The 25,511-nt window shown below is 42.9% G+C and overlaps 1 protein-coding gene across 1 annotated transcript in view; it reads right to left on the bottom strand.

The window, feature by feature from the left end:
* The window catches only part of PARVA (parvin alpha), a 171,207-nt gene that overhangs the window by 82,880 nt on the left and 62,816 nt on the right, over positions 1–25,511 (bottom strand). The gene's annotated exons all lie outside the window — the stretch shown is intronic.

Genomic DNA, 25,511 nt, shown 5'->3' with positions numbered 1-25,511 from the left:
AGACCCTATCCACTTGTCTAACACAGCACAGAAGAGAAGTGAACTCTCTCTATGGGGACAAAGCAAACCTCTTCTACTGGTTTTAAATCTACCATTTAATAACAAAAATGACTCAGGTTTTGAGGCCCACATATCAAATATGGTAGGGGCAAATTTTTTCCTGGGTCCTTAAGACTTCTTCCTTCCCTGTAGGATTATTGGGACCATTCGGAAAGCACCTTTTCATGAGCCAAAGTCCCCTACAATCACTGGGACATCAGAAACAGGTTTGACTTTGTCATCCTGGAAGATCACTTCAGCCCTGGAGCTCACACCTCACCAGCACCCTCTGTCCCTAGGGATCCTCCCTATGAATGGAGAATGGAGGCTTTCTCCTAGAACCTCTACTTAAGAAGGGCTCCCAGATTGACCATCTGTTCGTTTCCCACTGAGCCTCTGAATGCCTTCCTTCTCCTCCCACCCCTCTTTTCCTTTATACTTCATCTTCCTTTTGTGACAGAGTGTCAGGTCTGGAGTCAGGAAGACTTGAGTTCAAAACTGGTTTCAGGCATTTACTAGCCGTGTTACCCTGGGCAAGTCACTCAACCCTGTTTGCCTCAGTTTCCTCATCTGTAAAATGAGCTGGAGAAAGAAATGGCAAACCATTCCGGTATCTTTGCCAAGAAAACCCCAAATGAGGTCATGAAGAGTCGGACATGACTGAAAAATGACCAGAACAACTTCTCCCATCAGAATGTAAGCTCCTTGAAGGCGAGAACCGTCTTTTACCTTTGTATTTCTGGCTTAGCACAGTTCCTGGCACTTAGCACGCCCTTAATAAATGTTTACTGAGTGAGATAAGATAATCAAAATTAGAAAAGTTGACAACCACCTGATTCCTTTTGGTTTTATGTCAAAGTCATTTCCAAAGATATCATCCCTACCCATCCGAATGAGTCTTCTCATCCCAAAGACAAACAACCAAACGGAATTGGCAGCATAAGCAACATTTTGTACCCACAATTCCCCACTTCTCCAAGGAAAAGAAGACCCCATATATTCTATCAGGCCCCAAAGCTGGCTCAGTGATGGACTTTCTTTTCTCCTCCAAAATTCTCATCTGAAAAGACATAATGTTTGTTCTAAGAAGACAGGAAAATGTTTGTATGTGCTACTTTTGAGAAAAGGTGTTCAAGACGTTTACTCTGAAATGCTTATGTTGATTTCACAGCTAGACAAACCCCCACACTAATGATTACATATGGAGACAAATCAGAAAGCCCAGACAAGAGCCTGAGAGTCAACAAAACACAGTTAATCACTGTGCATTGCAAAAGCTATTTTAGCTGTTTGTTAACCAACAATCCATGTTGACAGCAAACTCATACAGGGAACCTATTAAAACGAATTGTAGTAAATCATACATGCTTTAAGTGTCTGTCTGGCATTCTATTTACTGCCCACCCTCTGCTTCCAATGTAACTTTCTTTTGCATGACCTTCATTCCCATTGTAGACAACAAATTACTTAAAAGAATTAAAACTTGCAAAGAAAAATGGGTGGGGAGCAGCTAAGGCTGAGAGAACTCAGCCAGCACAGATAAAAGAGGTGACACATTTTTCAGAGGCAAATGAAAAGATGTATGTGTGTGGGGTGGTGGGGGGGTGAGTCCAATGGGCAGTGCCAGATGTAGGATCATTGATTTAGAGATGGAGGGAATCTTAGCAATCAAGTCCAACCACTTCATTTTACCAAAGAGGAAACTGGGACCTAGTTAGGTTAGGGGACTTGCCCAGGATCCCAGACAGTAAATGTCATTGGTGGGATTTGAACCTAGGTCTTCCTGACTCCATATACTTTTCCCTTCACACTATGCCACAAAGCCCCTCAGTGAGGATGTGAGGATTAGTAAGGGGTGGATATAGAGAAAGAGTTTCCGTCCTTAAAACCAATTCCTGCAAGTGATCTCTTAAATATTGTGCTTAGCCCTGGGATAAAGAACGTAAGAGACAAAAATATAATTGTGTGAGAGATTTAAAATTTAGTTATAAGTCAACTAGAAGCAAAGAATAACAATTGTCCAACGGGAGGGGAGTCCAAGGATCCTCGTGAGCCATTTCTGTGTCTTCCATATCGGGATTGGGGTTGGCATCACAAGATCAACCTGGAGCCGAATGCCTCTGACGAGTGAGTGACAAGTGGTCATCGGGAAGAGGAAGAATGCGACGCAGAATACAGAAAGTGCTTTTATAAACAGAATTTGGAGAAGCTGTCAATCAACAAGCATTTATGGATGCTTTCCTCTCCAGGCTCCACTTGGGACTCTCTGGACATTCTCTATCATGTCACCGAGCCTCACTCTAGATTTCTCACACTAGAAGTACCCTTTACCCTTGACCTTCCTCTACTGGCTGATTTCTCCTCAAACCTCCAGCCATGTCTTCGTTCCTCTCCAGGGTCCACTCCTGACTCCCTACACTTTCTCTACCACAGCCTCAGGCAGGTATCTTCTCTCGTTCTTCCCCAGCTTTTGAAGTTCCTTTTACATCTTGTCTGTCCCCACTAGAATGGTAGCTTCTCGAGGGCCAGGACTAGCTGTATTTCTGCTTGTGTGTGTATATATATATCCCCAGCACTTAGCACCATGCCTGGCGCATATTAAGCACTTATTAAATGTCGTTGACTTAATCACCTAATACTATCCACTATGCTAGGCACTGTGCTGGGCGCATTAGGCATTGGGGTTACAAAGACATAAAGTAAATATACAGGACAGCAATCCAATGTTGGATATTGCCATAAGTCTGGAAGATTTTATGGTCTGCAGGAGGTAGAGATACAACAGAAGGGGTGAGTTGTTTGAATTTTTTTCTTTCGGGTGTATGTGGGGGTGGCTCTCCCAGGGTAGTAGTCTAAGTCTAGAGGACTAGCTGGGATCCTGGTGTGTGGGACAACAGCCCACCGGCTCAAATAAAAAAACAAAGGTGTCTCAGTTTTCTCAAGGTAGAAACAAAACAGAAGCTTTATTTGATCAAGTCTCGAGAGAATTGGGCATCTCCCACTACCAGGGCGGAGATGGTAGTGAAGAGAGGCAAGGGGGAGAAGGCAGGCAAGGGGATATATGACCTTGTACAAACAATTCTAAGAAATCCCACCCCCAGAGGCTGGATCCCTGTCCCTATTTGCTGGGACAGGCGGCCTCACAATCTAACCCAGAATACGTTTACCCAATACTAGCACAGAAACTACAGAATTACCTTATAGGGAAATTTTAATGTTAAGATGACAGTTTGTGAGTAGGCTAGGGGAGGGGGAGAGGGGGAGACCACCTGATTTCCCCGAAATCATATGATTTACAGGAAAACGAAACTTAGACCTAGTGAGGTCTACATCCTAACTAAATTTGTACTATTTGAGTATTACCTTGTCTGATTTATTCATAGGGAAGCTTTCACAATCTTGTATCCCACAGACTGGGAAGGGCAGAGACCCAATGGAGAGCATTAAGAACGTGCTTGCTAGTCCTTTATGATTTATAGTCAATATGTAACCGACAACTATAATCTATATAGGTATGTGGTACATAGATGGTATAGATTCTATACCATAGTTATCCTGAGAAAGACAATGGAATGCAGCCAACCTGTCTCTGGATTTGGAATCAGAGGTCCTGGGTTCAAATCCTAACTGCCACTTGCTAACTGTGTGGCCTTGAGTGAGGTATTTAGCATCTTTGGGCCTCAGTTTCTTCATTTGTAAAACAAGCATGTTAAAATAGATGATCTCGAAGGTTCCTTTAAACTTTAGATCTGTGATCTTATGAGCTTAAATGCTTGTATGGGAGCTGAAGCCCTTTTCCATTTCTTGTAAAGATCTAGATAGAAGCCAAATTATGATGTTTTGGGGCCAGGATAAGGAAAAGGAGGCAACCCCCGGGCAGGGACAAAGTGAGCCAAATTCTCCCGTTCCCAGGGTGGGGGCTTGAGTCAAAGAGATTTCATGGTAAATCCCCAAGATTAAACCCAGGCTGTCCCTTCTCAACTAACAAATGGGTTCTATTTGTGGTGCCGCTTGCATTTCTATATCATGTATTCAATCTAACAAAAAAGAACCATAGATACTCTGTTTCTTTCCTCAGCAGTCCCAGTTGGGACCAAATATCAAAAATGTCGCCATACACTACATATGTTGGAAGGCTTCGTAAGGCCTAAGAGAAGCGAGGCAATAAGGATTGGCTGAAAAAGCCGGAGTTGTTTAGCCTTGAGGACAGAAGACTCAAGGGAGACATGAGAGCTGACTTCAGATATTTGAAGGGTTGTTATGGGGAAGAAGAATGAGATTTGTTCCATTTGGTTTCCTAGGAAGTAACTAAGTACAAGGAGTGGAAATGATAAGGGGGCAAATTTTGGCTTGAAGTCAGGAAAAATGTCCTAGCGATTAGAGCTGTACCAAAGTAGAAGGAGCTGCCTCCAGGAGGAGTGAGTTTTCCCTTCAGTGGAAGTCCTCAAACAAAGGCTAACTACCCATCACTTTGGGCACACGCTGTAGAGGGAGTTATTTGTGTGTACTAGAATAAATGGCCATTGAAGAGCGCTTCCCAACTCTGAAATTCTGTGATTCGATATGGCACGTGGGGCAGGATTAGATGGTAATGGGTGGGGGTGGGGAACGAAGCGACACCCAAGGTATATTACAAAGCTGTCCCTCACATACATATACTTTAAGAAATGAAAGAATGTGATCCTTCCATTTGTAGAGGGCATTAACACTGCTGGAGCAGTCAAGGTGCTCCTTCCCCAAGGAGCTGGGGGCCACCCTCCAACTCCAACTGCCTGGGAGAAAACCTGACAAAGATGCCTTTACTGAAATGAGCAAAGTAGCGCGTATCATAGGCCACAGCTCGGTGGCCTCCACACCTTTTCTTCACCACCTCACCTCTGTAGACCTCCCCAGATGACTCCCTACTTCCCCTGATGTGCTTTCTGGGGGCTACCAATGACAAATTTGTATTTCTATGCATTCCCACACAGTGTTCTTAAAGTTCTAATGGGCTTTGTGTGATGAGAGCTGCTTCCTACCTTAGCACTAGACATGAAGCCAGAAGATCTAGTCACAGAATCACCAAATCTCAGAGCTTGAAGACACCTTAGAGACCATTTACCCTAATGCATATCTAACCAGGAATCTCTTTTCTACACCATATGTGACTGGTTTACTTTAAGGAGTTCAGATTTAAGCCTTCCTCAAGGGAGAAACCTCAAGTCTTGGACACCTCTTTTTTTTTTTAAAGGGGGGAAGGCAGGGCAATTGGAGTTAAGTGACTTGCTCAAGGTCACACTGTTAGTAAGTGTGTCAAGTGTCTGAGGCTGGATTTGAACTCAGGTACTCCTGACTGCAGGGCTGGTGCTCTACTCACTGGGCCACCTAGATGCCCCCAGACATCTCTTCTTAATGGCTACACAACCTGGGGCCAGACATTTCACCTCAGTTTTCTTCAAAATGGGGATAATGGCAGCTCTGCTACTTAGCCTGGTAATTACAGGGAATAGCCGTTGGTAAAATGGCAAAATCAATTCTTTAATTATAACATAATCAATATGAGGGTGCCGGTGCCTCCCAACCATGTGTGAGAGTGGAGGAGCTTGGTGTTTGTGCATTTTTCTATTAGGGCCAAATGGCCGGCTTTCCATTCCATCAAGAGGGCGCTTGGACATTCAGAAAAGGGCTGGGGTTTGTCACAATGTTTTCCAGGGGCACTAACAATAAAATGATCAGATTTAGACGTTATTGTACAACCTTCACAGATGTAATGGGGCAAAGGGGAGAATACAATGGGCTCCCAGGTCAGTCCTGAGCACCCTACTGCCATTCAGAACTGGGAAACTTGCAATTAATTATTTCATTAGGTGAAAAGGTCAAAATGATTGTGTTTGCCAGAGATGCACATGAGAGTTGCACACATTTTTTTAAATATTTTTAAGCCCAGCCTTCAACCTAATTCTAAAAGATCTCAAGCCATTTACAACCTACAAGTGGTGAGTGCAAAATATCAACCAAACCAAGCATGTGAATAACAGATGAATTTCAATGATTATTTTAACCTACTTATTCCAAATTATTTGAGAGAACTGAAAAGGACCATTAGGCATCGCTGTTTCAGAGGTTTTTGAATGAGCCCTTTAATCATCTCAATGTTGTTGTTGCAATTAGAATGATAACATATTCCCTGCGTTAGCCAGAGAGCAGAAGGGCAATGCTACCGAGGATTTAGAGAGGCTAAAAGCTTTTTCTCTCATTCCTTATTAGAATTGGAGATTTCTAGTAGATGGGCATTGGCTTTGGAGTCAGGAAGAGTTGGGTTCAAACCCCACTTCAGAGACTTATTAGCTGTGTGACCCTGGGCAAATCACTTAGCTTCTCAAGTGTAAAAAGCAGAGAATGGACTTGATGGTCATAAATATCCCTTTCACTTCTAAATTGAAGAATCTATGCATTGTAGACCTAGAAAATACCCAGGTGGGAGGGAGGGGGTTGTTACCTAACTCCCTTATTTTGCAGATAGTGAAACTGAGTCCCGGAGGTTCCGAAGTAACCTCTCCAAGCCTCTTCACTCAAGTTCGAAGCCCTGGGGAATCAGGGAACATGCTGCCTTTCAAGGTAGCTGTGACATGCAGATACACTGCCTCCCTAAGGGCTCGCATAATGAAAATAAATCCAGTGTTTCATTCACAAAACAGTCTCTCCCTCACTTCTCCTCCATCTCCTCTTCCTTTCCCTTCACACTCTTTTTAAAGGTCTGGTTTAATTCCTTTTGACTGGGATGCTCCCTTAACACTACCTAATTCAGGATGTAAATACCTAATGAAGCCAGGGAAAATGATCAGATAGCTTACAAAGAGAAAACCTAGAGATTCAAATGTCCCTTGCAATAGGTTCCCAGATGAGGGACACAGAGATTACAACCCTGCCACCCAGGAAGGAGGCTCACCCTGCATCCCCACTCCCTCCCCAAGTCCAATCCGGATTTCCCACGGTTGGTACCTTTGGGGCAAAGTGCTCCACAGCCCATGATGTCCAGTCCCAGGCACCTTCATTTTCCCTCCTCCTCCAGGAGAGAGGCCAGCCTCCCTGGGTATGCAGGATCCCAGCCCCCGCCCCAAGAGAGCCCTTCCCCAGGTAGCACAGCCGCTCTCTCTGGGAAGGTGGATGACCTCTGCAGCGAGCTCCCCTAACCAAGTGCTCTCTCCATGCACATCACCACTCTCCACTCAGTGCATCAGTGGAGAACGAGTGACTGCCCCTATAATTTAATATGATGCCACATGAGACTCATAGACCATCTGCAAAACAAATGGGATCGGCCTCCCTCATCTTGGCAACTAGCAGTCGGGAGAGCCTGGGAGTCTGCTCCGATCGCGGAGACCTCCGGTTACCGTCACAGACTTAATGATGGTGGAGGCTGGAATGGGCCCCGTGGAAGAGGCTGCTCCGAAAGGAAGCAGGGCGGGGATGGGGAATGGAAAGCCTCAACATGGTGGAGGGGGGAGCGAGGAAATGACGACGGGATAAACTTACAAATATTTCTATCTACATACATGGGTACATTTGTATAGCTATACACACGCGTGCATGTATACAAATACATGTGTGAGCATACATATACACATGTACATACATATACATTGTGAGCGTGCATATACACATGCATATACACATGCACGTGTGCATATGTACAGATGCATGTGTACATACATGCACACACACATGCACGTGTATATGTGCATAAACACACATGCATATACTCATGTATATGTTTATGAATGCATGTACATGCATATATGTATATACACGTACATATATACACAAACATATGTACATATACATGTGTGTGTGCGTTTTGCATTTTGCAAAAAACCTTTCTATACATCATTCATTTCTGCAGTCCTCACCACCACCCCGTGAGGCAGACAGATTGTCATCCTTATTAAGAAACTGAGGCTCTGAGGGAGATGGGACTTGTCCAACATCACATGGTCTCTAGGGAAAGGAGTTAGATCTTGCGACACAACATGTTCTTTCCATTTCATCAGATTGTCTTCCAAAGTCAAGAAGTATTTGTTGACTGTTCACTAGGTGCCAGGCCCAGTGCTAAGCTCTGGGGACACACAGAAAGGCAATGTCACGGTGTGTGCCCTCAAAGATCTCATCATCGAATGGGGAAAACCATAACTAAGTACATACAAGATATGCACAGTGTAAAAGGGAGGTAATCTCAGGCACTAGAAAGGGGGTGGGGACCTAGGAAAAGACTCTTGTAGAAGGCGGGGTTGGGAGCTGGAAAACCCAGTATCTTAAGCAGAGGCATTAGGCAGAGAGCTGGGGTTGCTGTACACTTAGATGGACGAGGATGCCCCAAGCCATTTTTGACTGCTCTTCTAGCACACAATGCGGGGCTTTGACCTGCATGCCTTGCACCAGGGCAGTCCACGACAAGTTTGAAAAAGACTAGGTACGTCGATCTCCACACGCTGGGTGTAATGAGAATGAACTGCATCTATGCAGTCTTAAGCCTGTAGGATGGGTTACATAAAGTACTGAAAGGGGTGCTGGGCAGGTCCTGAGTGCAGCTTTCCACTTGGTGCAAAGCAAGTAAGGTGAGCCAGCCCTGTTGTTGTTCAGTCTTTTTTTTTTTAATGTGGCCATTTTAGTTGGATTATAGAGTGCATGATGGGGAGTAGTAATGTACATTGCTCTTGGTAAGTGGTTTCAATCGTGTCTGACTCTTCCTGACTCCATTTGGGGCTTTCTTGGCAAAGATACTGGAGTGGTTTACTGTTTCCTTCTCCAGCTCATTTTACAGATAGGGAAATTGAGGCAAACAGGGTTAAGTGACTTGCCCAGGGTCACACAGTTAGCAAGTGTCTGAGGCCAGATTTGAACTCAGGAAAAAGAGTCTTCCTGACTCCAGGCCCAGTGCTTTATCTATTGTGCCATCTAGCTCCCCTAGCTCCAAGCTAAGTCCTTCCTAATGGATTACCCAGTTCCCATCAACCTTCGTTCTCCTTTCCAGCCACCAAACATTCCTCATTAGCTTTCCCAAGTGAGCCTAAATAACTCCACAGCTACCCAGCATCCATGGTGAAAGCTTTTCATCACAGGTGAAAAGAGGAGGTGAGAAGAAGCAGAAGGTAGAAGGCCAGCGTTGGGAAGACTGGGCTTTCTCAAAGTCTGATTGGCTGAGGAGATGACCGACCATCCCCATGATGCTCCCAGATGTGTCCTGCCTTCTGTAAGGCCCAACTCAAATTCTGTCTCCTTCAGCCAATAGTGATTTTTCCCTTGTCTCATCCCCTAGCTCTTCATAATCTTTTTAATGTACTTATAATTAACTTGTATTACATTTGTATATCAGTCTGAACCTCCCTCCCTTCAAGCGGATGATCCACTGCTTTAGGACAAAGACTGGGTTTTATGCCAGCTGCATCAACCCCAGTGCACAATATATTACTGTGCATGTAATAGCTGCTTTAAAATGTTGAGAGAACAAAAGAAAAAAGCACATCTCTTTCCAACCCAAAAATCTGGAACAGAACATCCTTTTGTTGCAGTGAGTGGAGTCTAGGACTTCAAGGGAACACAACCTGAGTGTCAGTCTTAACTCAGAAACTTGTTAACTGTGAGATCTTGGGCAAGAAATTTAATCTCTCTGCCTCTGTTTCCTTATTTCTAAAACGGGAATCATAATATCTCCTACCTCGAAGGGATGTTGTTAGGATCAACTGGGATCATATATGATAGGTGCTCTGGAAACCTTAAAGCACTGTATAAATGTTAGTTATTATTGTCATTGCTATTATAATTATTATAGCCAAATAAGAGTGACCAAGTCACAACCTCTTTAAGCCTCAGATGACTAATCTGTAAAATGGGGGTGATAATGTCTATCCACTTAGAAGGATGTTAGCTCAATGAAGAAGGCAACCCATTTAAGCTCCAGGGACAGGCCCAGAAAAGAAGAGGTATGACTGGGGTGCTCTAAGAGTGAGCTAGTGCTTCCATTACTTCCACGTGAAGCCTGGCACAACTTGACCCCAACCTACCTTTCCAATCTTATTATACATTACTATTCCCTTTGAGGTACTCTACAATCCAGCCAAAGCTGGCTTTGATGCTCCTTATATACCCCACTCCTTCTATCTCCATGCTTTTCACTGGCTATCCCCATGCCTAGAATTCACCAATCAACCAACAAGCATTTATTAAGTGCCTACTGTATGCCAGGTACTGTTCTAGGAACTAGAATGGGTGGTGGTGGTAGTGGTGCAAACATAGTGCATTCCCTTCTCATGTTCTAGAATCTCTGGTTTCCTTCAAAGGTCAGATCAAACTCCTACACAAAGTCTCTTTATCCTTACTCACACCCAGTTGCTTTCCCTTAAGTAACCTCATACTTATCTTATATGTACTTATAAGCATACATAATATCCTGTTATAATAATACATTTGTTTTAATCCTACAAGCAATATGGGTCCCCAAGGGTCTACATAGTTTCCTCTTCTGTTGCTTTAAGGAATTAATTTATTTCAGATGAAAACTTAGGAGTACAGTCATACTAGCTCTGAGCCCCCAGTTAGGGAAAATTTCTAATATTTAGGCAGAGATTTAGCTCTCTGATTTAATTAAAATTTATATCTATTTCTGGTTAACTCCTGGCCTCTTTTTGGCTAAAGAAAATTCAATTTACCAGAAATGTTTGGGTAATGGAGCCACAAATTACATCAGTGTCCATTCACAGATAGGTATCAAGAAGGAAAGTTGGAAAAAGTGTAGATCTTTTCTTGTAACTTTCCTCAATCCTTGTGTAGGTGAGTATGCTGGTGGCATTTCAACATTCAGCGTTCTACTTTGAGATGTCCGTAGACCTGATGACCCTCCTTGATAGCTCTCTTCTCTGCCACAGCTTTATCCTACCTTCTCTTTCTCCTTTCTCTGGTTGTCCCAGGGCTCCTGGTTCTTTATGGCTTAGTTCTGGATGTCTTTATCCTTAGCTCTCTGCTTCCAGACCTTCAGAATCATCTCTCTGTTTCTGAAAAAGGTTTCTATGTTTTGTACAAGTCTCTGAGGCCACAACTAAGTCCCTTACCCCAGGTGTCTAGGCCTTGTTCACACCTAATTCTGATTGATTGATCAAATCAAGGCAACAATTATTTAACGAAAGTAATTACTTTTAAATGGACCAGAGCCCTGCCCTTGCATGTTCACATTCTATATGTTGTCTTCTCTATAGAATTTAAGTTGGTTGAGAACAGGGACTATTTTCAGTTTTAATGTTCATATCCTCAGTACCTAGCCCCATGTCTGACACAAAGGAGGCGCTTAATAAGTGTTTATCAGCAATTTCCTCCCAACTAAAGTCTGTGACTTGCACTGTATATGAGCAACCAAGCAAGGAATAATGGCTGGTATGTTACAGGCGGCTGTCTCAAAACTGTAGTTGTGGAGTGACCAAGAGGAAAGGGGGAACGTGTCTCTCTGTAGAGTAAGACCATACAGCTCTTGCAGCTGATGCTGGAGATCAGTTGTTTTCCCTCTTACGAGCACCTGGGAGTCCTGTTGGTGCATAGCCTCTTCTGGGGTGGTGGCCAGGAGAACATATATCATGTGTCTCACTGTAGTTGCCTCTTATATACACGGATATGTTATCAAAATATCTTGAGAAGCCAGTACAATGAGGACTGTGAGGGTGTTGTTCTGGTTCTCCCTGTCTTTAGGTCAAACAGAAGCTAAAGATCTTATCAATTCTTCTGGGGTCAGTCTTGTAGTCTCACCCTTTGAAGTACTCTGGGTGGAGATAGAAACATGACAAAAAGATGATGCCTGGCTTAAATGCGGTAGTGAACCAAATTAAGAACTTTCTAGGTGTAAAAGTGCTATATGAATGTAACCTATGATGGCTCCATGGGGCTCTGGAGACAGCCTTGACACTTATTCCCTATGTGTAGCAGCAAGCACCCTAGTGTACACAAGATGACCTGCCAGCACAGGGTCTTTGATCTGCTTTTCTAGGAAGGACTGCTCACAAGAGGTTAAACAATCCTACTTTTAATTACATTCACCAGATCAGGGGAAGGGTCAGCACCCTGAACATCAGAGAAAATACAAGCAGAGAAATCAGCATAAAGAACAACAGACAGGGCTCATAACTGCCTGAATCAAAGCAATATTGCTATACACTTTACAGACACCACTGGATCAAGAGAGCCTTTACATCTGAACAGCTGGGGGGTGGGGGTGGTGCAAGTCTGAACATATGGCCATTCAGAGTCTCAACCAAGGAATCCCAATATTCTTCTTATAAGCGAGCCCCCAAAGCAAAATACCAACTCAGAGTATGTATACGCTTCTCAGAGATAGAAGTCATCACAACCCCAGTGACTCAGTGCCTAATTAGAAATTAGCAAAAAGTGTGAAAGCCTTCCTACAAGCAAGCCTCCCCTAAGCAAGCTTCCCTCCCACAATGGGCTCTGTGACTCAGGATGTATCATGGCTATGAGCTGGGCCAGAGCTCAAAGCAGGTCATATAGGCCTACTAATGGATGGGGAAGATCTTCATATCCCATTAACATTGCACTGTAGAAAGTGATACAATCTCCCTGAGCCTCCATTTCCTTAATATATATAATGTGTATATGTACACGTGTGTGTATATATATGCATGTGTACATATATACATGCATATGTATATTGTACATATGTGTATGTACATGAATGCATACATACATATACACATACATATATACATTGTATATGTATATACATATACATACACACACACACACACATACATAGTTCCCTCTTCTGTTGCTTTAGGGAATTTATTTCAGATGAAAACTTAGGAGTATAATCACACTAGCTCTGAGCCCCCAGTTAGGGAAAATTCCTAATATTTAGGTGGAGATTTAGCTCTCTGACTTAATTGAAATTAATATTTCTGGTTAACTCCTGGCCTCTTTGTGGCTAAAGTAAAATTCAGTTTACCAGAAATGTGCTGTACATCTATATATACACTCTACATACTGTATATCTGGTATAATGAGGAGGTAGGACTAGAAGAAGCAGCTAGGTGGTGCAGTAGATAGAGTGCTGGGCCTGGAGTCAGGAAGACCTGAGTTCAAATTTGACCTCAGACACTTATTAGCTGTGTGACCCTGGGCAAGTCACTTGACCTCTGTTTGCCTTAATCCACTGGAGAAGGAATGGCAAACTGCTCCAGTATCTTTGCCAAGAAAACCCCATGTATAGTATTGGTGTGCTATGGTCTTACAGGGTCACTAAGAGTCAGACACAACTGAATGACTGACAAGGACTAGGTGGTTCCTTTTCAGCTCTAGATTAACGAACCTATTTGCGATCAGTCATTGTGTTCCAAGGATCCTCTGGATTAAGAGAGAATTAAAAGGAGAAAGAAATAGATTCAGAACCAGTCTTGACAATTGCCTCCTTTTTTCTTTTCCCCAAAGAGTAGGGGCACTAATTATATGAGGCGGTTTTCCCCCTCTTTCTCCCATCTGACTAGCAAAGCCCCAAGTGTCCTTTTTTAGGGTAATCCAACACTAGGAGTGCAGATTGGGAGGTAGGGGGTCTGGGTTCAGATCCTGGCTCTGGGTAATCCTGGAGGAGTCCCTTAATTTCTTCTTACCCTCCATTTCCCCATCTGTAAAATGAAGGGCTTTGCCAAGATGTCTTTTAAGGCCACTTTCAACATGAAAGCTATGATCCTGTAAATAGAGAGCACCTCAGTTTACCATAAATGGTGTTGGATTGGGAGTAGTTACCCTCCTTCCAGTACTCTGAGATCCAGCCAAACTGCCCTTTTCCAGACACTCCACCTCCTGGCTCCATCCATTTTTATTAGGCTGTCCCACTCAGCCTCATAGAATCCTCTCTTCCTTTAAAACAGTGGTACCAAATTCAAATAGAAATGGGGATTGCCCACAAGATGGTCCCAGTAGGCACAATATTGATTGAGAAAACTACATACTAACATTATCTATGTTCTATTGTATTCTTATTTATTTTGCTAGCTATTTCCCAATCACATTTTTAATCTGGTTGGGCACTCTGGAGTGTTGCTCTTAGCATTCAAAAGACATGGCCTAAGTACCATCTTGTGCATGAAGTCTTTCTTGACCGCTGCCCTTCTAAACTACCTTGTCTTGAAGGTAGTTTGCATATATTTGCTTTTATTATCTATCTATCTATCTATATAGATAGATATATACCCGTGTTGTGTATATTTTGCATAGATTGCAAACTACCTTGTCTAGAAGGTATACTTTGCATATATTTGTATTTATTTGTTTTATTTTTATGTTGCATATATTTTTTACATGTGGGCAGCTGGGTGGCACAGTGGAGAGAGCACAGGGCATAGAGTCAGGAAGACCTGAGTTCTAATCCAAACTCAGACACTTCCTAGCTGTGTGATCCTGGGCAAATCACTTCACTTCTGTCTGCCTCAGTTTCCTCATCTGTCAAACAAGGATGATAAGAGCATCTACCTCCTAGGGTTGCTGTGAGGATTGATGAAATAGCTATTGTAACATACTCAGCACATAGTAGGTGCTACATAAATGGTAGCTACTATCGTGGATTCATTTCCCTCCTGGCTTTGTTTTGGACATCCTGGACTTTGTCACGGTGGCTCATCATGGAACTTCCCTCAGCACCTGGGGCTTCCTCGCTCTGGAACAACTCTCTGCCATGCCAGCCCCATGCTCCTACTGATGATTTCCTCCCAGGGCACCCATTGTGAAGAAGAATTCCCATCAGGCTCAGCTCCTAACTTTCGGTGTTTTGACACCATGCCTCTCCTCAGCTACCTCCCCTCTCCCACCCAGCTCCTAAGCTCCCTTTTGTGTTTTGTGACCTTCTTGAGCGCAGGGACTGTCTTCCTTTTTGTTCATAATGACATCTCCAGCATTACCATAGTGCCTGGTACATACTGTACTTAATAAACACCTTCTTACTCAATTATAATGTGAACTTCTTATAAGCCTGGATGGTTTCATTCTTTGCACTTGTAACTCTGGCACGTAGGAGATATTTAGCAAATAGCTCATCAACTGAGTGAAGTTTGAACCCCTGCTCTGCCGCTGAATAGCCACAGAACCTTGGGCAAGTCATTTAACAGTTTTGTGCCTCAGTTTCCTCACCTGTAAAATGGAAATAATTGTTATATAGAAAGAGTAGAATAGTAGATAGAGAATCAGCTCTGGAGTCAAGAATGTCTTGGTTTTCCCATATGCTGCTCGTGAAACCTTGGTGTAGTAGTAGCAGTGATGATAGTAGTAGCAGTAGTAGTGGTGATAGTAGTAGTAGTAGAAGTAATAGCTAACACTTAAATAGCACTTACTATGTGCCAGGCCGTGTTAAGCGCTTTATAAGTATCTCCTTTGATCTCCACAGCATCTCTGGGAGGTAGATACTATTATTATCCACCTCGTTGTTCTTTAGTTGTTTCTCATTTGTGTCTGACTCTTCTGACCCCACCTGGGGTTTTCTTGGCAAAGACGCTGGAGGGGTTTGCCATTTCCTTCTCCAGCTCATTTTACAGATGAGGAAACTGAGGCAAACAGGGTTAAGCGACTGGCCCCAGGGTCACACAACTAGTAAGTGTCTGAGGCTGGTTTTGAACTCAGGGCTTCCTGACTCCAAGCTCAGCACTCTATCCACGGTGCTACATTTGACTTCTCGGTGTCCCAGCAACTCTTGCATGACTGTCCTCAAATTGTAGTCTGGGACCCTTTGGGCTCCCAGAGACCCTTTCAGGGGATCATCAAAGTCAAAACTATTTTCATAATAATACAAAATATTACAATTACCATAAATGTCTATGGACATGACTAACGCACACGAAACCTCTTTGGTGATATCCTCAGTAATTTTTAAGAATGTAAAGGAGTTATAACACTACAGTTTGAGAACTGCACGTTCGAGACACAGAGTAGCTGCCGATCTGTATATGTATGGTTCTCTCTGCCAATGAAATCACAGGTTGTGACCAAAACCAGAAAGAAACCTCTGTAGCAAGACCTAGGTTACTGGGCTGCTGGGAGCATCACAAGAGATAATGGATGTAAATGCCTTTTCTGTTGAACAACAAGTATAATAGCCCTAATTGGTCCCATTTACATAGGCAGCCCTTTGTGGTTACCACTGCCAAGGCACCATCCTAGGGACAGCTGGTTCTGTGAAAATGCCTCCCCAGCGCCAGCCGTGCCCTATAGCACATTCAAGTCGGTAAACAAGACAGACAGAAATAGCACCACAATGCCCGGGTACAGGTTTTGGTTCAGAGGGGAGGAAATTTCATTAAAGCATGTAATGTCAATTACTGTCATTCCTAATTATATTAAGCCCCACTAGAAATAATACAGATAGAGGATTCTAGAGTTACCTGCATGTTTGATGTAAATGGGATAAAATTATCCTGGTCCTGAAAATATCCAAAGAGCAGACGGTGAGAAGTGGCATCTCTACCCAGCCTCCTGAGTCATCGAATTTCATTACGCAGGGACTTGAATCACCAGGAAACAGCAGCCTTCCTCTGAAAGCAGATTCTAAATGCGTTCTGAGGGGCTTGAAGAATTTGGGTTTAATGTGTTCCCTCTCATACTCTCTCTAGCTACTTGGTACGTCTCCATTTCTTAATGTTGGTCAACTCCAGACAGGGTAGAAGGCCTCAAAGTTGGGAGTTCTATATCGATCTCAGATACCAGCCTTGGGTCTATCTCTGGAATCAGGACTGCAGCTGGCCAAGGCATGCACTCAATGAAAATGGCTGTCCAAGGGAGATGATAAAAGCAGCCTTTAACATTGATCGAGAGCTTGAGATCTACAAAAAATTTTTTAGACTGTAGTCTGTTTGATTCTCACAACTCCCCGGGGGAGGCAGGTCATACAGTATTTTTACTCCCATTTTTGGAGTAGAAACCTGACATAGACAAGTGAAGGGCGTTTGCTCTAGCTCACGCCACTGGTGAGTGGCAAAGTTGGGACAAATTTTGCCCAGTGAGATCTTGTACCCAACTCTTCCTGAAGTCAAGCAGACTATGGGATCCACATTTTAAACAGCTGGTCTGCTTTTACCCAGCTCCCATGCAGAGTAGGAAGTTAGACCCCCTTCTGCCCTATATTCTCATTAGCTAAAGACTAGAGCCTTCCAAGGCTATGATGGAAAAGTCTGCTGCTCTTCCACGGCCTGCGGCAGTTAAATCTCATTATCTAAAACCTGAGAGTCACTCCAATTAATAAAACACTCAGATCTTCAGAGAGGATCCCACCCCCAATACTCTACATACCTCACACTCTGGGTCTCACAGATACTGGGAGAACCCATTCTCAAAAATTAATGGTGAAGCTTTATGATGCTTTTTTTAAATCAAAACTTAATGGTCTAAACTTATGAATAAAAACACAAACATCGAACACAAATATTACTGTTGCTCCAGCATCATGGCAAGGTGGAAAGAACACTGGAATCAGAGGAGGTGGGTCCAAAACCCATATTTGCCACTTACTCCCTATGTCACCTTAGGTAAGTCGCTAAGCATCTTGGGGTCTCAGTTTCCTTTTCTGTAAAATGGGAGCATTGGATCAAATGATTTTTGAGCACCCTTCCAGGTCTAGATTTATGACTCTACAAGCCATATTAATTCAATCAAATGGTAGAATAGAAAAACACACTGACTCTGGAGTCAGAAGTCCTAGGTTCAAGTTTTCACATGCATGCTTACTTCTTTTGTGATTTTCAACAAGTTACTGAATTCCCTTGGGCCTCAGTTTCTTTAACTGTAAAATGAAGGGGTGGGATTTAATGGCTTCTTTTTAAAAAAGATTTTTTTTCCAATTACATGTAAAACCAATTTTAACATTCTTTTTTTAAAAATGTTGAGTTCTCAATTCTCTCCCACTCTCCTTCCCCTCCCCCCTCATTGAGAAGGCAAGCAATTTGATGCAGGTTATACATGTGCAGTCATGCGAAACATGACTTAATGGCTTCTAGAGTCTCTTCTAACTCCGACTCTTTGATCTTAGAATTCTATGAATTCATTGACAAAATAACTGAATTCACAAAATTCCCTATGCACATGTCTCTTTGCTTCGGGATTTCCATACTGTTTGCAGTCAAAGACGACCACAGAGCATCATGGTGCCGATTAACATTGCAGCTACAAAGGGGTGTCTCCATTATGTCTCCATTACTATCCACAAAAAAGATCAAAGATGTTCAGCTGCTCCCCATGTGTCCCAGGAGACACAGCAGAACCATTTGCTTCACCCATGTTCACAACCAGTGGTGACGACCACAGTCAAAGCATTCCTGAGGTGACTCCCACTAGCTGCAGAGGTGACTGGCTAATCCTAAAGGCAGTCACAGTCAATGGCAGCCCAAGACTCTCTTCAATACCTGCTGTTCACTCCCTCCCCACCTCTACTTTTTAGAATCCTTAATTTCCTTCAGAATTCAGCGCAAATACCTCCTCCTACCCAAGCCCTTTCCCTAAACCCACAGGTATTAATATTTTCTCCTTCCCCCAGTTACTTTGTATTTACTTTGCATGTACTCTTGTGCATACTTTGTCTCCCTTGATAAGATGTAAGTTCCTAGAAGTCAGGGACAATTTCATTTGTTTCTGCATCCCTATTACCTAGCACCTAGGCCTGGCAGATAATAAGTTCTTAATAAATACTTCTTGGTTGATTGGTTGATATCAGCAGCCTAAAGAAATATATCACTGACTGACTTCAAAAATCCCTACTAGGGCTCCCTTAGTAGGGCTTCCCTCTCCATTGATGCCAATCATGCCCGCATAGTGGGGCAGTTAGTTGGCACAGTGGATAGAGCACCAAACCTGGAGTCAGGAAGATTCATCTTCCTGAGTGAGTTCAAATCCAGCCTCAGACATGTATTAGCTGTGTGACTCTGGGCAAATCGTTTAACCCTCTTTGCCTCAGTTTCCTCCTCTGTAAAATGAGCTGGAGAAGGAAGTGGCAAACCACTCCAGTGTCTTTGCCAAGAAAACCCAAATGAGGTCACAAAGGGTCAGACACAACTGAAAAACAAAAAAAACGACAAAAGGAGTAGGAGGAGTAGATACTCATCCTGTTCTGGGCTTAGCTAGGCCAGTTCTGGGTTCTTGAAGGGCAGACACTCAGTCTGTTGCCAGGCCCTTACTCAAAGTCTTCCCAGATTGTTAGGATCTGCCATTTCTCTGACAGCCCAGGGTCAGCACGATGAGGAATCAGAGGAAGACCTCAATGGGTGTCAAAAACATTAATCCTGGTTAATTTCTATTTTCTTTTATTTAATTAATTAGTTTATTTTATTAGAGTATTTACTTATTTAGAGAGGCGGCTAGCATAATGCCTTGTTCATCAGGAAGGCCTAGGTTCATCTCTTACCTTTCACACCTATTTTCTGTCTGTGTGAAAGTGGACAAATCATTTAACCTCTCAGGACTCCAAGCAACTCTTAAGTTTCAGAGAAGGGGCCAATTTGCACTGATAGAGGATGCTCCTGCTGGAACTTGTCTCTCTTTACTTGTCTAGTTAAAAAAAAATTCTTTATTCACAGCCTGATTTAAGATAGGACTAATCCTCTTTCATGGTCTGTGAGGGTGACTCAGAGAAATCACAGCTGCTGTTGGTCCACCATTCAGATACCAGCATGGCTGATGAAATGACTGTTTTGTGGTTATATCCTTTCCCATCTGCAAGGGGTCATGCTGTATGCAGCTTTAAATACCAGCAAGGATGTCTCCTCACAAATGGTTATTCTTGACCATGGCCATTTTGCATCTTCATTAGGGATTTATTCTAGGAGCAAAGTCTTAGAGAGAAAACAATAGTGAGTTGATGTATGGCTCCATTTCCACAAGGAACTCTTCAGTGTCTGGTGACTAGCCCCACCCTTCCCCTATGTTACGAATATGTGCGTGCATGCTTCCTTTCAGGTGATAGTATTGATCTAGGGAAGCCATTTCTTATCCTCCATGTTCCTGGGAATGTGTGGGGTCCCTGGTAGGAACCATTTGGTTCCTACCCATGAGGGTATCCATGGGTAAGGTCCCTTCGTGACCCAATTTGAGTTCTCTTGGCAAAGATACCTGAGTGGTTTGCCATTTCCTTCTCCAGCTCATTTTAAGATGAGGAAACTGAGGCAAAGAGGGTTAAGTGACTTGCCCAGGGCTGCACAGCAAGTAAGTGTCTGAGGCCACATTTGAACTCAGGAAGGTGAGTCTTCCTGACTCCAGGTAGGAACCCATGAGCATTTATGAAAAGCAACTGGGAGTGAATCTGAAGTTGCTCAACATACCAGATACAAGGTTCACCACTGGATTGAAGTGCTTGACACCTGGGACTGGTTCTAAAATTCCTCTTGGGTTTAATAGAAGGAGAGCTCTACTGGGGGGAGGAGGGACAAAACCCTATCTTTGGGCTATTATTAATTTGCAAGTCTGCTTTATCAACACCTTTTATAAGTCACTGGTTTTTCTTACCTATTACAACAAACAAGTTGCATTACAGAATTTCTGTATTTCCATAGAAAAGAGAATTAGCAGCTAGACGATGTTTGAGGTTGTTTCCATAGTGTCCTGCATGGCAGGGGTACAGTGGGATTATCACCACCTTATTCTTGGAAGCCTAACCTCTCAATGCAACCCAAGATCACTGTTCTTTCTAGCAGTAAAATGAAGAAACTGAACCCGAGACTCAAGATTACCCAGAAAAAGAAAAATATCCTTAAGCAGATTCCCTCTAATTACTGGAACACCAACAATTCATGTACTGGTCATGGTATCTACCACCCCTGTAAATACGGCATCTAAGAAGCTGTGATTTCCTGGGAGGAAAGGAAGGTGTACCTATGAACCATGTATATATAGCATCAGTGTTGCAGAATGGATAGAGAGATGACTTTGAAGCCAAAAAGAGCTGAGTTCAAATGCAATCTCTGACACATACTGGCCAGATGACCTTGGGCACGTGACTTAAACTTTCGATGTTCCAGGCAACTTTCTAAGACTATAAATTGCAAGGGAATTTCCTCTCCTGGGGAGTTCCATTGTTTCCTACTGCCTCTGTGCCCCTGATCATCTGGGTTACATTCCTCCCTGCCTGAAAGTCATCATTGGAAATTGGCTGCATCCCACTTACTCCCACCATGTACCTTTCAAGTGCCCTCTAGGTCACCTGAATTTTTGAAACTTCTTGGTCTGTTGCTTCCATGATTCATGGCCACATAGCATCACTGGGTAAACACTGGTATGTTTGGATAACAGCCAGCCAGCCTGAGAGTCACAGAGATATCTATGAAATAAATAGTAAAGGACCCCAAGGAAGGCCTTTGGTATCTCAGTAGTTCTTAACGTGGAATCTGTGAACTTGTTTCTTTAAAAAAACAAATCTGATAATTGTCTTTCAATCTAATGATTTTCCTTTGTGATCCTATGTACTACATTTTATGCATTTAAAAACATTAATCTGAGAAGAGGTCCATAGCTTTCATCAGACTGCCAAAAAGGTCCCTTAGATAAAGAAAAAGACCCCTGGTCTGTGGAGTATTCATGGAAGGACAGCCCAAGATAGGAAGGGATGGCAGAGGCAATGACCCATTAACATTCTAAATGACAATTTTCTTCACAGCCCACATTAGCCATGACATCTCAACAACTGTGGAGGTCCCTAAATCAATGTATTTTGGGAGTCTTAGCTTTCTCTTTCCTGCCTCTCAGTCTTGTCTGTATAATGAAGTAGCTGGACTAGATATTCTAGCACTAAGTAGGTTGGGTCTGAAAGTAATCCAATCCAACCCAATAAGTATTAAGTGCCTTCTATGTGTGAAGCACATTCCTAGGTGCTAGAGATAAAAAGAAAAAAATGAAACATTCCATGCCCTCCAGAAGCTTATATTCTAGGGGATACAAAATATAAACCATGCCTCAACCACTGAGGGGATCAGGAAAGGCTTCCCACAAAAAAAGTAATTCTGTCTCTAGGTCAACTTTATGCTAGCAAAGAGGGGAGGTATTTGGAGATTTGTGATTTTGTCCATGTAAGTGAATGTTGTCATTCAGTTGTTTCAGTTGTGTCTCCCTGGGTTGGGGATTTTCTTGGCAGAGATACTGCCAAGCTCATTTTCTAGATACAGAAACTGAGGCAAACTGACTTGCCCAGGGTCACACAGATAGTAAGTGTCTGAGGCTTGATTTGAACTCAGGTCCTCCTGACTCCAGGGCCAGCACTCTATCCACGGCACCACCAACCTGCTCCACTCAAGTGAATACATATTGCTTAAACAGCTCCCTGCCTAATTAAATCTCATTAGTTTAAAAGGAAGATATTTTAATCACCCAATTTGCTTTTTCAAAGCTTCTTCTTCCCTTTGGATACTCCTAATCCAAATTTATTTTTGAAATAGTTGCAGAGACAAATAGTCTTTGTGGTCTTCTAAAGCTTTCTGCTTTTTCCCTTTAAAAATTTTGGGGGGAAGGATTAGGTTTTCCTTCTGTAGGTTTATTCTGCTTAGCTAAAGTTATTAGAGACAACTTTAGAAAGAGTTTTTAATAGGAGTCAGAAGAGCTGGGTTTGAATCCTGGATCAACCACTTACTAGCTAGCCAGGTAAAACTGGGCAAGAACCTCTCGGAGCTTCAGTTTCCTCATCTGTTAAATGGGGGTAATGATGTTTCATACCACGTCCCACTGTGATTTTGTGAGAATCGGGTGAAATGATGCATCTTGCTTGTTAAGCAACTCATAATGTGAAGTGTTTTGTAACTATGAAGTGTTAGGTAAACATCCACCGTCAGTATTTTATGAGATCACCTTTAAAATATGTTGACACTGTGGTTAATGGTCCAGTTACTAAACTGAAGGATGATGATTGGCCCAAGTGCCTGTTGGATTCCTAAAAATACCTCCCGGTGAGATCAATCAACAGGACCAAAGAGCATCATGGGACCATATATGGAAAGGGCACTGGACCTGGAGCCTGGTGACCTGGAATAAAGCCCCACCTCCAATATGTATTGATTATATGTTGCATGATCACATGCAAGCCATTTAAGTTTTCTGGGTCTCTGTTTTCTCCTCTATGAAATGGGAAGATAGTAGAACTAAATATTACTTACATTGCGCTTTGTCCACCATCTATGTTAGCTAATAACAAATCTGTATTGGTCCACCCTTGTCCCAGACCTCTACTCGAGCATTTCTTAGATTATTTATTATGCTGTAGCAGACACTCTGCAGACACAGTGAAGACATAAATATAGAAATTTAAAAGTCCCTGCCCTCAAGAAGCTTACATTCTACTGGGAGAAACTATATGTATATAATCAAGTATATACAAGATAACTTTTTGTTGAGGGGAAGACGATGGAAACTAGAAGCTGGGGGGTTGTTTGAGCAACACTTTAAAGGAAACAAAGGATTCTAATAGGTAGTGAGGGATCGGGGGGGAGGGCAACCAATGCAAAGCCATGGAATCAGAGGAAGGATGATGAGCTCTGCTCTGGATCTGTTTGAGTGGAAGAAGTCTGTGTATGAGGAACAGCAAGAAGATCCATTTGGCTAAACTATAGAATGTGGGGAAGAGAGCATTATGTCATTAAACTGGATAGATGGGAAGGGGTCAGGTTATAAAGAGCTTTAAATACCAAACAGAAGAACTTATATTTGATCGTAGAAGGCATAAGGAGTCACTGAAGTTTACGGAGTGAGGGAGAGAGTGATGTGTGACGTGGTCAAACCTGAACTTTAAGAAAATCACTTTGGTGGCTATGTGTGAGGATGCATAGAAGGGAGAGAATTCCTCAGGGAGATCAGTTAGGAGGGTGTTGCAAGAGTCTAGAAAGAGGTAATGAGTGCCTGAACTAGAGTGGTAGCCATGTGAGCATAAAGAAGGAAAAAGATGTAAGGGACATTGTGGTCGGAGACATACCAAGATTCGGCAGCTGATTAGATTGGTGAGGGGAGGGAGAGTGAAGAGCAAAGATAGAGTTAAGTTACACACCCGGGCAACTTGAAGGGCGACGGCTCCTTTAACAGAAATAGTGAAGTTTAGGGTGAGGATGGTGATGATGATGATGGTGGTGATGACGATGATGCATTTATATAGTGACACTGTATGTAACACACATAGGTAGATAGATAGATAGAGATATCACTTTACAAAGTACTTTACCTATGTTATCTTGGTAAGTCCTCACAACAGCCCTGTGAGATCCATGCTGTTATTAGTATCTCCCTTTTCCAGATGAGGAAAGTGAAGTTGAGAGAAGATTAAATGACTTACCCAGGACCCCACATTTGAACTAGTTATTTGAACTCAGGGATTCCTGACTCCAAATCCAGTTCCCTAGCCACTGTGTCACCTAACAAGAGGGGAGGGTTTGGGGACAAAGATAATGAGCTCTGTTCTGGACCTGTTGAGTGGGAGATGTCTATGGGACACCCAGTTTGGAATGTCCAGTGGACAATTGGACATATGGAACTACAACTGAGGAGAGAGGATACATATATGTGTGTGTGTGTGTATTTTATACATACACACACATATATGTTATATGTAGGTATGTGTGTATGTATATTATATATAATTTACATAGATAGATATAGCTATACATGGGTACATATACACATGTAACAATCTACATTTATATATATGTATATATACGTACACACACATATATACATATACACAGAGAGAGATTTGAGAGTCATTTACACAGAGATGATTATTAAACTCATAGGGGATGATGAGGGCACTAAGTGAAAGACAATAGAGAGAAAGAGAGGAGAGGGTCTGGGAGAGTCTGTATCATAAATATGATGGTTTTTCCTCCCCCTCCCTCTGCCACCACCATTGCAAGTGCTTTCCCCTGGAGATCGCCCTCCATTTACACCAAATAGATCATGGATATCCGTTTTTTGTTTGTTTTTTTTTGTATGCTTTCTCCTCCATTAGAATGTAAGGTCCCTGAGGGCAGTGCTTAGCTCAGTGCCTAGCAAGCACTTAACAAATGCTTGTTGACTGATGGATAGCAATGGAAAGTGAGAAGGAGCCAGGGGGAACAGTTTCACAAACCCGGTCGAGGAGAGAGTATTGAGGAGAGAGTGGTTAGTGGTGCCAAGTACTGCAGAGAGGTCCAGAAGAGTGAGTCCTGAGACAAGGCTATCAAGTTTGGCAATTAAGAAAACACTGGGCACTTCAGAGAGTGCAGTTTCAGTTGATCGATGCTGTCAGAAGACAAACTGGACAGGATCAAGAAACAAGGGAAAGGAGGAGTGAAGGCAGTAGGTGTAACTAGGCTTCCGTGGAAGGGATCTTTATCGTCAGGTAATTTCATAGTATAAATGGGCTATCCCTCAAAAAAAAAAAATTCCGAGTCTTCCACCACATCCATCAAAGGAGGTGCTGTTCAGGTGTTCTCAAGTCCCATCCCTGCCCCTCTCTAGGGAAG

Source organism: Trichosurus vulpecula, chromosome 6 (assembly GCF_011100635.1).
Source record: "Trichosurus vulpecula isolate mTriVul1 chromosome 6, mTriVul1.pri, whole genome shotgun sequence".
NCBI lineage: Eukaryota > Metazoa > Chordata > Mammalia > Diprotodontia > Phalangeridae > Trichosurus > Trichosurus vulpecula.
This window is presented reverse-complemented; position numbering and strand designations above follow the sequence as displayed.